The sequence below is a fragment of the Microcebus murinus genome, chromosome 1 (assembly GCF_040939455.1).
Source record: "Microcebus murinus isolate Inina chromosome 1, M.murinus_Inina_mat1.0, whole genome shotgun sequence".
Lineage (NCBI taxonomy): Eukaryota > Metazoa > Chordata > Mammalia > Primates > Cheirogaleidae > Microcebus > Microcebus murinus.
This window is the reverse complement of record NC_134104.1, coordinates 149933915-149947411: the sequence shown is the minus strand read 5'-3', so window position 1 is coordinate 149947411 and position 13497 is coordinate 149933915. Positions and strand designations below refer to the sequence as shown.

At 38.5% G+C, this 13497-nt stretch overlaps 2 pseudogenes; both read left to right on the top strand.

Annotated features, from left to right (window-relative positions):
* The first annotated feature begins 7354 nt into the window (after positions 1–7354).
* Positions 7355–8104, top strand: LOC105874450 (charged multivesicular body protein 1B2-like; annotated as a pseudogene).
* On the top strand, positions 8104–11837 carry LOC105874448 (S-adenosylmethionine decarboxylase proenzyme pseudogene; annotated as a pseudogene).
* The last annotated feature ends 1660 nt before the right edge of the window (positions 11838–13497 follow it).

Below are 13497 nucleotides of genomic sequence, written 5' to 3'. Positions count from 1 at the left end.
TAGAGTTGAATGTTGTTACATAAGCTGTCTAAATAGTGTCAGCAAATACGAACCTGTATTTTCAATCTTAAATGGATGAATTTGGCTCATGAAAAGGCTGAACTTGTACTTCAGTTTGTTTACTAGCTTGGGTTGATCACCAAAGCAAACAATTCTCGCTGTGAGGGAGAACAGCTCCACCCTACTTTACTTGTGAGCTTTTTAGATCCCTGTATTTTTTTAAATTGCTGTGGCAATTTTTTAAATATGCATGTGTGTGTGTATAAATTTGGAGGAATTAGATGGGAGGCACACAAACAAGGCCATTTTGTATCTTTTAGCATAGTTCAACATGAATAAAATGAAGATCACTTCATATTATAATATTATGAAATGAGACTTTTATGAGTTTATAAGTTACCAGTCATAATACTAAGACCACCAATTTCAAGGTGTTTGCAACCTAGTTGTGGCAAAAGGAGAAATGGGAAGGTAGACATAGTCTTCTTAGGGATGTTGACAGACTCACTCAGTCTGCCACTATTGACAGAACCTCCATAGTGTGCAAGGTTTGTGGCCATGATAGTGAATCCGAGGTGAGAAGTGGAGGGACTAGGAAAGCCCCAGCTCCCCACACTCTATAGATCTTTGGGTCAGGTGGGGGGGGGGACTAAGGTGAGGCTTTACTTAAGTCAAAAGAGAAAATAATAAAATGATTAAGTAAAAAATAATATAGGCAATATACAAAAAATGCAAAAATCTTGAAGGTTATATGGGAAATAGGAAAATTTGAGAAACATTGAACTGGTGGTAGGTGGAAAATAGGGGGAAATCATTTGGGGAGATTATCTTGAAAAAGGCAGAGTCTTTGGAGTTTGGCTTCTTGTATGTAATTCTACCAAAGGCCTCTCCAGCTTCTTCACCTTGCCCAGTTACAGCTGAGAAAGTAGCCAAGATGTTAAAGAAGGGAAGAGCCCAAATTAAAGGGGCTTGTATAGGAGCTATGGCATTTAAGTAGGTCTCTGTTAGGTGAGAGGCTATTTTCAGTTGCTTTCAAAATGCCCTAGTGACTTGTAGAGTATTGGAAGGTGCTGACAAATTAGATTAGTGGAATCACTATCACATGCATTAAAGGAGGTCAGGCAAGGAAGTGGCTCACCATAAAATACAACTCCCTGTAAGAAGATTGTGTGGATGATGGCAATTACTTAGCCCAAATTGTAGATTAGTTTCACTGATAAATCTGCATGCATTAACAATACCTCAAAGGAAACAAACACCAAAGCCATCAAAATGTGAAGGCTACCTCAAAAAATGTTAAGAATTGGTTGTAAGGAATACCTTCTTGTAGAGTTCAAGAACAAGTAATTGTCAAGATGATATGTACTAAATCCTTATTCCCCCCACTCCTCCCTCCACACACACATTTGAGACAAACTGACAAGCTCAGTCCTTGTATCATCAACTGTTCATGAAAAGCTGGATAAATGAAAGACACTGTGGGGAAGGGAACCATGAGTAAGATGAGATTTGTCCCTTTCAAAAGTGGCTTTATAATCAAGTCAAGGGAAAATGCAAGCTTGCAAAACAATCTCAAAACAGACAGTAAGTAGTAAGGGCGTTCAGAGAAGGAAATGGTGACCCCTATTGAGATGGAGAAGAGAGGTTCAGGAAAGTTTTCCAGAGGGCAGTGCAATTTGAGCTAGGCCTTAAACAGTGTGTGAAAGAGCTGTGGGCGAGTGTGATAATTGTGGGAGAGAGAGGGTTTTCCTGCACGAGGAACCAGGATTTCATCAGGTGCCTCAGTAGAACTGTCCAGAGATGTACATTTAGATTTATTATTATTTCAAGGAGAAAAATGCAAAAAGAGATATACTGGTAGCCTGTACAATGATGGAGCACTTGAAAAATGTCTTACTCAGGAATATAGGCCTTCCTAGATCTGTGATCTTCCCTAAATGTTTACCTGGACTACTGGCAATGTAAGGGTGTTCACCAATTGCATCTTATCTTAGAAAGTGGGGAAAAAAAGACAAATCTGAGGAAGTTTTGCCTACAAAGGTGGGGCTTTGTAGTCCCTTTTGAAGAACTGAATAGCCTAGTGCAAGCTATGTTCATGACTGGAAGTTTTCTCAGTGGGATGGGTAAACAATGCCTGAAAAATATAGTGAAAGCAAAAGGAATGCCATTCTTGGCCAGTTTATACAAGTCAAGCTCCTCGAAGGAAGAAATCTTTATTATTTGATCAACCTGAGCTTCCCATCAAGAGCTGGGCCATGATTTATTTCTGAGCAATGTTTGCAAAATTAAATTGAAGATAAGCAGGCACATCTCAACAGATGTTTGTGAGCCCCTGCTAGGTTCCAGACACTGTGTTTGTGGGTGGCTTTTGGCCCTGGGCAGGCCTTCTCTTGGAAAGTGTATAATATGATAAACATATTCAGTTATCCCAATTTTCCATGTTAAATAGAATTTTGGGATGGTTTATATAAGTTTTCTAATTATGAGTATTTCAGAATGAGTTATTTAGTTCTTGTGGTTTAACCATTATGTTTTTATATAACTATGAACTGAATTCTAGTTGACCAGTTGACTTAAGCTACATTTTGAAGACATCCCATAAAGCAATTGCTAATTTATATTTTGTGGTTTCTTTTTACATTTTAAGCCCAGTGCATTTATAATCGACCCTTGAACAATGAAGGGGCTAGGGGGGACTGATGACCCATGCAGTTGAAAATCCACATATAACTTTTGACTTCCCCAAAACTTAACTACTAATAGCTTGCTGTTGACCAGAAGCCTTAGCAATAACATAAACGGTCAATTAACACATATTTTGTATATATTATACACTATATTCTTACAATAAAGTAAGCTAGAGAAAAGGAAATGTTCTTAAGAAAATCATAAGGAAGAGAAAATATATTTACTATTCATCTGACAGAGGGAAGTAAAACTCAGTAGAAATCAACCAGGAGGGAGGAGGGAGGAGGGGAGGGGCAAAAACCTAGCTAATGGATACAATGAACACTATTTGGGTGACAAGCACACCTATAGCTGGGACTCAAGCATTACAAAGTGATCTATGTAGCCTAAAACATTTGTACCCCCTTAAAATTTTGAAATAAAAAAGTCATCTACTTTTAGAAGATAATGTTGCCAAAAATGTCATCACTTTGCCAAAAATATTAGTGAATAAGTGAATAAATCATGAGTAGAAAGACAAACTACCTTGACAGGGAAAAAATAACCCAACGCACTAAAAACCAAGATGCTATAAAAGAAAGTTATGTATTTGGTTTACTGCTCCCATTGAGGCTGAGACACCCACCTAGGGCACTGGAGTTAACCAAGTGGTGGATATCTCTCTGGGAGTGGAGGGAACTCACCTGACCTCTACCTGAACAGCCTGCAAAGCTTACCCAGCACTGTCAAGTGCAGATGGAGCAGAAACATGGCAGGGATATCTTTATTAAACCATCCATGAACAAGACTGTGGAGAATACCTTCCAACAACCAACATGCACAGAATGGATACTTTTGGTGTTTGTTTAGAATTGAAGATAAATGGTTCCCAAGTTCTTATGCGATAGAATTTGGTCTTCTTTAAAAGTCGTGAGACTGGCTGTAAACCAGAAGACAATGTGAACTTTAATATCTGCATGTGTAAGACAGAAACAATTTTTCATTTTAAGAGATTTGAAGCAAAGTATGAATTTTTCTATATTTGGTTTTGTGTGAGAGAAACCATTACAGCCATGGAGCTAGTTTTTTACCAGGGTCTCTGCTTGTTTCCACATAAGAAGGTTTTCTATCTGTGTGTAGAGAGATTGTCCATGTGCCTGCTGTAGTTGTGACTTAGAATTTACAATATTGTGAAGACTTATTCCTTCAAAATGGATGTATATTTTAAAACTTTCTGCAATGTAGTTATAGCTGTCATTTATTGTATACTTAACAGTGTTCTAGTAATACATGCTTCATGTTTAACATGCCATCTTTAATCCTTAAACAACTTCATGGGCTACATACTATGACTACTCTTTTTTTTTTTTTTTTTTTTGAGACAGAGTCTCACTCTGTTGCCTAGGCTAGAGTGTCATGGCGTCAGCCTAACTCACAGCAACCTCAAACTCCTGGGCTCAAGCGATCCTCCTGCCTCAGCCTCCCAGGTAGCTGGGACTACAGGCACACAACACCGTGTCTGGCTAATTTTTTCTATTTTTAGTTGTTTGGCAAATTTCTTTCTATTTATAGCAGAGAGGGGGTCTCACTCTTGCTCAGGCTGGTCTCCAACTGCTGAGCTCAAGCAATCCTCCCTCTTTGGCCTCCCAGAGTGCTAGGATTACAGGTGTGAGCCACTGCGCCCAGTCCTTACTCTTATTTTTGAAGGGAGGGAATGGAGGCTTAGCAAGTGTAGGTAACTTTCCAAGGTCATGTGGCTAGTCAGTCGAAGCTCTGGGACATGCATGAATATGTAGGGATCAGCAGCCAGATACACAGTCTCCCCAGTCCCTGCATAAGGACAGACTCAGCACAGCGACAGTGGGGCATCAGTACACCTTCTCTGGGAAGCTCCATGTGGACCATTCTAGCCTTCTAGCCATTTTCTGGTGTCCTGATTCCCAAACTCCCTGATCCACATTCAATCATTTCAGTGACCCCAAATTGCTTGATAGAAATCCTAATCAACACTTTCCCTCTCCAGCTTCCTCTGTGCCTTGTGGAATTTACAGTCTATTACTTGGTGTCCTGAGAGCCTCAGATTTTTCCATGAACACTCCTCACCCAAAAGAAAGCTTCTTCTCTCCTTTCAACACACATACCCATGGGGGTCTGGTAGTCTGTGCCTCTTCCACATTCACTTACTGACCTTGTGCTAAGTGCTTCTCAACCAGCTCTCCTCTGTGAAGCTCTTGTTCCAATAACCATCTAACATTCAGACCATTCACTCATTCGAGAATGCTCGTTGAGGCCTTGTGATCTCTGCAGTTGACCTGGCTTCACCCTGTCCTGCCATCCCTGATGTATGACCCAGATAGCACCCCTTTGTCATGGCTCTCCCTTATGTTCTCCAGCAGCCTTTAGCTCCACTTCCCTTCAGGACCTGTCTGCTCCCCACTCCCCTTGGTAGCCAGGAGCTGCTCCATGGCATTGCTGAAAACTGTCAACTCAGAAATGTTCTTCTCTGATCATCACCAACTCTCTGACGACTGCTCTAACTCCCTCACTTCCCTTAAATCTTGCCTTTGACTTGATTGTGACTTAGCTGTGATCTTTGAACCTCCTATTCTTTTTTATGGTCCCTCAGCCCTTCTTACCTCATTGCTCTTGGTCCCAAGTCACGACCTTCAGCCATGAGAAGTGCCTATTTCTCACCAGATGACTCTGTTAATAACAGCTTGATCTATTCCAACCTTAAGTTTTTCCAGTCATCCATTTTTCTGTTGTTGTGGTTTGTTCTTGCTCCAAAACTAGAAAAGTCACATAACTAACTAACTACATTGGCTTCATAAAAACTTTGGACTTCTCCCCGCACCTGCCGCTGCCCCCGCAACTTCCTCTGGGTTTTACAGCTGCTTAGACATTGTGAGTCGACTCCTATTCCATTCCATCCAAGTGGCTGTATCCTAAAGATTTGCTAGTCCTCCAGCATTCACCCTCTCCCTCCTCTTCAATCCTGACATAATTTTTCTTCTACTTTTCTAGATGAGTAAGCTCCCTTGATGTCCCTGAACTGCTCAAAGCAAGTTCTTCTATCTACAAGGGAGGAAATATTTAAAGATCATTAACACTCAATATTGGCTTAGGGCATGAAGAAGAAGATACCCTTAAAAAACTCTTGGTAGGAACATGGAGTAGTATGAATTTTTTCAGAGGGCAGTCTGGAAATGGCTATCAAAACTGAAAATGCACACACCCAGCAATTTGCCTCCACTTCTAAGAATTCATTTAAGAAAAAAACAAGACCACAAAGATGTGTGTACAGGGATGTTTACTGCAGCTTTCTTGAGGTGGTAAAAAATCTTGAGATAATTTGATTATCTTATGGGGGAATTGACTAAATTGTGGAGAAATGAAAGTGTAATTTTCTGCAGCTGTCAAAAAGAATGAGGAAGAATCCATGTGCACTGATGTGGAAAGATATCCATAATTCGTAATGAAATGAAAAAATCGAGTTCGAGAACAGTAGTCATAGTAAGATCCAGTTTTTATATACATACATATGAATTTGGAAAGGCGAAGCAATAAACTTCTTACCCCCAAATCTGGACAGGGGCAACAGAGTGGCCATAGGCACGGGAGGTGGTTCATCTCCATAGATGTCTGTGATTTGAATTTCTTTATTAAGCAGACATTATTAATGATTTTACCATGTAAAGATATAAAGAGAAAATAAGATAAAAGACTGTAGAAAAACACCCTTCAGTAAATTTGCCATGGTGTTATGAGCTTATCACATGAAGGTGCCTTCTTTCTAAGAGCCAGGACTCATTTCTGTTCTCTTTAAATCAAAAAATAGGCAGAGGTTTCAGGCCAGCAAGAGTCCTCGCTGGATACCACTCAAAGGAACATGCCCTTTTCTCTTCACTCCAAACACAATTACCAACATTTCTATATTTTCACTTTGGTTGCAGCCCACTATTTTTAGCTTTTTCTTCCTTTTCTTCTCCAGATGGCTGAGCACACCCGAGCCTTCCACTTTGGTGGTGGGGTAAGGGGAACAGATGAAAGGGCTTTGCTTGTGGTTGATTGTTTCATAACCCCATTTACGACCTCTGTTTGAGCAGGAATGCTTGGCCTTGTTGAGGTCCTGTCAAAATACCTTTGTCTGATATGAATTAGGTTCACTGGGCAGGTCTCATTCAGATATTTAAGAGCAAAATTAAACAGGAAACCACCATATTTTATTTGTGAGGGACACAAAGATACATCAGACAGGAACATTATAAGCATTTAGGCTCACTTTTTGCTATGCTATGGGAATATCTCTTTTTGTAGGAAAGGTACATATAAATTTTGGTGTGACTTAACATTGAGAACAACGATTATTAATTGTGGTTTATTATTTACACTTTTCCCAGGTGCAGAGGGCAAAATTACTAAATGTGTGGCTATAAAGAGAGTCTAAACCCTCATCTTGATCTCTAGAACACCCATGCCCCTTCTTCCTGCCCTACTGATCCTCAGGAAGAGCTCTTGTTCAGGGTTAACCAGATCCAGTTCTCATCTCACCCCTTCTAGCTGGGACCCAACTCCATCAATTATCCCTTAAGATTTTTTTTCCTCTTATATCTTCATTCTGTTCTTCTCTCTTTGGTCTTTCCTCAGGCTAAGTCATGCTCACTTCTCCTCCACACTGGGAAAAAAAAAAAAAAAAAAAAGGAAGTGAGATTGAAAAGCCACCAGCCAGGTGTGCGGGTTGTCCTGGACTAGCATGGGACTTCGGGTCCCCCACTCCACCCCAACCCTGGGAGGCTGCTGCCTGGGGCCATAGACTTCCCAGAAAAGTTGTGGAACCATGTCGAATGTGGAGAAACAGTTATTTAACTTGAAATTTACTGCAAAAGAACTTAGTAGAAATGCCAAGAAATGTCATAAAGAAGAAAAGGCTTGAGAAGGCCCAGATTAAAAAAGCCATTCGGAAAGGCAATACAGGAGTTGCAAGAATACACGCCGAAAATGCAATCCACCAGAAAAACCAAGCAATTGGTTTCTTGAGAGTGAGTGCTAGGGTTGATGCCATGGCAGACAGAGTTCAAATTGCACCAACAATGAGCAAGGTAACACAGTCCACGGCAGGTGTAGCTATGTCTACGGATGCTACCTTGAGGGGTACGAACCTTGAGAACATTTCTGCCTTGATGGACAAACTTGGAGACACCCATTTGAAACGCTGGATGTTCCAACACAACAAATGGAAGACACAATGAGTAGCACTACAACCCTAACACCAGCACAAAACCAAGTGGAAATGCTACCTTCCAGAAATGGCAGATTCAATATGGCCTCCATCTCAATGTGGAACTACCACGGGGTCAGACAGATTCTGTTGGCCCAAGTGTTACTTCAGTGGATGAACTTTCACAGAGACTTGCTGGTCTACGCGATCAAGTGTAATTTAAAGAACTGGTGCTGGCTTACACGGTATGGCCGGGGACATTAGCTAGCGCTCGCTCTACTCTCTAACAAAGACTGAACTGTATCTGCCTCTATTTCCAATAGACTCACGTTCAACTTTTGCTCACAAAAAGAAGCCGGGAAAATTTTATTAGTCCTTTTTTTTTTTTTAAACAAGTTAATATAAAATTATAGCAAAAAAAAAAAAAAAGGAACCTGAACTTTAGTAACACAGCTGGAACAATCCGCAGCAGTGGGAGAAGAAGTTTAATTTAGTTGATTTTCTGTGGTTGTTGGTTGTTTGCTAGTCTCACGGTGATGGAAACTGCACATTTTTTCGAAGGGATGGAGAAGCTGCTGGAGGTTTGGTTCTCCCAGCAGCAACCTGACGCGAACCAAGGATCTGGGGATCTTCACACTGTCCTGAGATCTGAGCGGAACATACTTTTGAAGGATGTGCAATGTTCAATCATAAGTGTGACAAAAACTGACAAGCAGGAAGTGTATGTACTCAGTGAGAGTAGCATGTTTGTCTCCAAGAGACGTTCCATTTTGAAGACATGTGGTACCACCCTCTTGCTCAAAGCACTGGTTCCCCTGTTGAAGCTTGCTAGGGATTACAGTGGGTTTGACTCAATTCGAAGCTTCTTTTATTCTCATAAGAATTTCATGAAGCCGTCTCGCCAAGGGTACCCACACGGGAATTTCCAGGAAGAAATAGAGTTTCTAAATGCAGTTTTCCCAAATGGAGCAGCATATTGTGTGGGACGTATGAATTCTTACTGTTGGTGTTTATATGCCCTGGATTTCCCAGAGAGCCGAGTAGTCAGTCAGCCAGATCAGACCCTGGAAATTCTGATGAGTGAGCTTGACCCAGCAGCTATGGACCAGCTCTACGTGAAAGACAGTGTTACTGCAAAGGATGTCACTCGTGAGAGTGGAATTCGTGACCTGATACCAGGTTTTGTCATTGATGCCACGTTGTTCAATCCTTGTGGGTATTCAGTGAATGGAATGAAATCGGATGGAACTTATTGGACTATTCACATCACTCCAGAACCAGAATTTTCTTATGTTAGCTTTGAAACAAACTTAAGTCAGACCTCCTATGATGACCTGATCAGGAAAGTTGTGGCAGTCTTCAAGCCAGGAAAATTTGTGACGACCTTGTTTGTTAATCAGAGTTCTAAATGTCGCACAGTGCCTGCTTCGCCCCAGAAGATTGAAGGCTTTAAACGTTTTGATTGCCAGAGCGCTATGTTCAATGGTTACAATTTTGTTTTTGCCAGTTTTGCTAAGAAGCAGCAACGACAGCAGAGTCGATTAAGAAAAATGAAGAAAAAACACAAAAAGAGAACACACGTAGAAGGTGGTGGCTGCTTTCTAGGTGTTAATACCGGGACCATGCTTTCCATAACCACCACCTTGTAGTTGCAGAAAGCCCTAGATGTAATGATGGTGTAATCATTTTGAATTGTATGCATTATTATATCAGAGAGTTAGATATCTTGCATGAATGCTCTCTTCTGTGTTTAGGTATTCTATGCCACTCTTGCTGTGAAGTTGAAGTGCATGTAGAAAAAAACTTTCACTATACGGAACTTTACAACACTCGTGAAAACAATTCAATTTGGTTTATGCACAGTGTAATATTTCTCCAGGAACCATCCAAAATTCCCCACAGACAGGCTTTCGTCCTCATTAGGTGTTGGCCTCAGCCAAACCATCTGGGACTGTTCTATTAAACTGCTGCCAGACTTTTACATCCAGTTACCTCCACTTTCTAGAACTAATTCTTTACTAATGTTATTGGAACCAATTTCGACTTCATACAGATATTTTTTGCAACAGCAATTAAAGTTTTTTTTTTTTTTTCCACAAGTCGGGTCCTGTTAAGAAAATGATTCCAGTCACTTATTTTGTGTATTGCTATTTTAAAATTATTGGTCCATGCATTTGTAGTCCTATAATTGATTTCTTCTCTTACCATGGTGTCTTTCCTCAAACTCTCCAAATAAAGCAATACACTGTTAACACTGTGGGTTTATATATAAATCTTATACCCTTCATGGCGAAAGGGGGAGATAGTCCCTGGGTTTAATTTTGGGCTCTTTTGGATGACAGTAACAAAATAAATGTCTCCAGTGTTGATTAGCAGGGAAGACCCATAGAGAATTGTAGATGGAGATTAGGGTGTACTGGCTAGCTGTGGAAATCATATGTAATTGATCACATATCAATCATATGCGCTCCTCACTAAATGAAATTAGCTTCTAATGAATACATGCCTTTACTAACTTGCTAAATAGTGGTATAAAAGGGTTTTTATTACTAAGTTGATTACCAGGAAGGTTTAGCATAAGGTTTGTACTAGATTCAATAAGTCAGGTCAGCTTGGATCATTGACCCTAACTTTTACTTTATCAGTCATTTCCATGAGTTTCCATTAAATAATATACTGTAAACTTTGGTTCAAAGCAGATTCAATATCTTTTTCCATCTTGTGACTTCAAGTTCTGTGACTTTTGTGATGCATGTGAGTGTTCTGACTTCATCTGTTCCTCTGACTGTGGTCTTTTACCATGGAATTCACAGGATCAAATGAGTGACTGCCCAGAATGAGAATCATCCAGGTTATTTAGATAAACACCATGAAGCAGAATATGTGAATGAGTAAATAAGTAAAACATAACATGCAAAATTCCAAAATACTCAATGGAAAATAACTAAAATACAGGCTTTCAAGAGTTGGCATCTTATAGCTGTATTTGCAGATACTGTGGGATTTAAACAACCAAGTGAATAGGAAAGTTGACTAAATTTTGTATTCCTTGTCCTCACAGTATTACTGGATTGATGCAGTGCTGTTTTCTTCCTTCCGTATTTATAAACTAAACACCTTTTTTTTAGTGTTTAATGAAAAAACCACCTTTAGTGTTTAGTGAAAAAACATCTTTTTAGTGTTTAGTGAAGAAAACACCTTTTTTTCTAAACATAAAATCAACTTGGTATGAAATCAAGTGGTTGGAACACTTTGACTTATTTTAAGCATGTTGATTGAAAGTTTCATTGAGGAAGTTTACAGTCAACATGATCGGTTTGATTCTGTAATGAGCGTAGCACCTACTGTTTTGAGGTGCTCTGTTTTGAGGACCAATGTTCAAAAGTAGATTTTGTGCTTGAACAGTATCCCAGTAGATTTGATGACGTTTGTTGGCTTGAGGTCTGATTTTTTTCCTAATAGATTTAAGAATTATAATATTGAAAACCTGAACATTTGTGTGGAACACAGCCTAGAGAAATGAGAACCAGATTGAATAGTAATCTAAATTAATCTTTAGTATGATAGAGAAGGAAAGTTTTGGTGCCATAATTTCTCCTTTCATTGGTATTGGACTTAAATCAGTTGAGATGTATTTCTGTACATTAAGCTTCAATAAAAATCTAACTGTCTAGTGACATCCAGAAAGTTTTCTGTTGACCTGTTTTTTAAATAGTCTACATAACCAGATACTATACTATTGAAAAATAAAAAAATGTGCATTTGTGAAAAAAAATAAAAATAAAGAACTGGTGCATCTGTTTGCTTCGTTTCCTCCTGAAACATTCTTTGTGTGTACACATAGATAAGTTGCACACCAGTTACACTAAAACAATGCCAGCATGTTTAAACACTGTTACTATATGTATGATGCTTTCTTTTGCCTTGCTGTACTTTCCAGTACGTTAAGAAATTCCAGGGAGTTTCCACCTTGACAGATTTTATAAAATAGTTATAATAATATGAAAATATAGTTATAATAATATTAGTTCTGTATATTATGTGTAAAAGTGTGAGAGATCATGCTTTTATGGATGTCTTTGACAGAGCTAGCTTAGCTTCTTGTAAATTAAGCATCTTCCTTAAAAGTACTTTGTACAGAATAAAATATAGGATAAAAATTTTGGGATTTTAAGAATTCAAAGTAGTTTTTAATCTATCTGCAGTGACATGGATACATTAAAATAAAAACAGGGAAAACATATTTACTTAATATGTTTACATAGCCAAAAACACCTCGTTTAGTGTCATACAATGGATATGCCATCTTTTGTGTTTTATGGTTTTGTTATCCTGGCAGAAATGCAGTTGACTTTTGATCTATGTTCATCAGCTTTTAAATTTAAATTATTGTTAGAATTTTTACCCAGTAATTTAACGATTATTTGGATTCTTTCAATTTTTAAAAATGTTTCATTGATAATTTTTCTATATAACTAAAAAATTCTGCAACATTAAATTACAGAAATTAAGGTTTATTCAATTTTGAAATTATCTTTACTAAATATCATTGTTAAGATTTCCAGAAAAATTTAACTTTTCATGCTTTCAAATGAAATTCTGAAACATACTTTTGATGATTCTCTTGTTTCTACTCAACTTTTGTTATGCTATGTTTGAAAAAGAGGTTACTTTGAATGGTATTATTATTTATTTTTTTTATCCTTTATATTTTTCCATATGACTGTTGATTTGTTTCTGAGAATCTTGGCCTATCTTTTTAAATCAACCAATAAAATAACAAAGAAAACAAAATCGAACCAACTCAAGTTACAACTATTGTAAGTCCTGGTTAAGTATGTTCATTCTTTTGTCTTAAAGCAGCTACTCTTTAATAAGTGGAAGAAATGAAGTGGAAATAAATAAGTTAAAATGTTTTACTCAGCCATGCAAGTAACTTCCAGCCCAATGGAAGTTGAGAGCACAACATAGGGGATGGTGGGACCCACCAAAGGTTGTGAAGAACCGACTCTGGAAGGCCAGGATCCTTGGGGAAAGCTGTCCTACTTGTCATCTCCCCAGGAATTATCTATATTTTACCTAATTAATATGAACACATTAGCATGTGCCTGTGATTTTCTGATATAGCACTCTCTAACTTGGAGCCATGACCAAATTATATTTTAGCAAGCATACTACTAAACTAGGTCAAGTAAGTTAGATGTTTTTCCTTACTCAAACATTGATCCAGGAAAGAATTCCAATATTTCATAACGTTCTATCGAAGAGCAGATCTATTCAGAAAAATCTTTCCATTGTGAGTCATTCAAGGTGCAATATGGACAGCCTTTTTTGCTAAGTATTCACTAGTCATAAATTATGTTTCCTACCACATATGACAGTGTGTATGAGTGAAGACTTTTTTCACTGGTTAGTGAAATGAGAAATTACTCTTTCGTTAAATTTGGGTTAAACCTATTTAACAAAGGTCTTGGTACTTGACTGTATGACTGTGACCACTGTGTGTGAATCTTCCATTTTGTTTAGAATTGATGCTTTGTCCTTCCTACTTAGAGGGTAAGTTTGTTTGTTTGTATTGGAACATTCTTGGGGGCCACAGAAGGGATTATTAC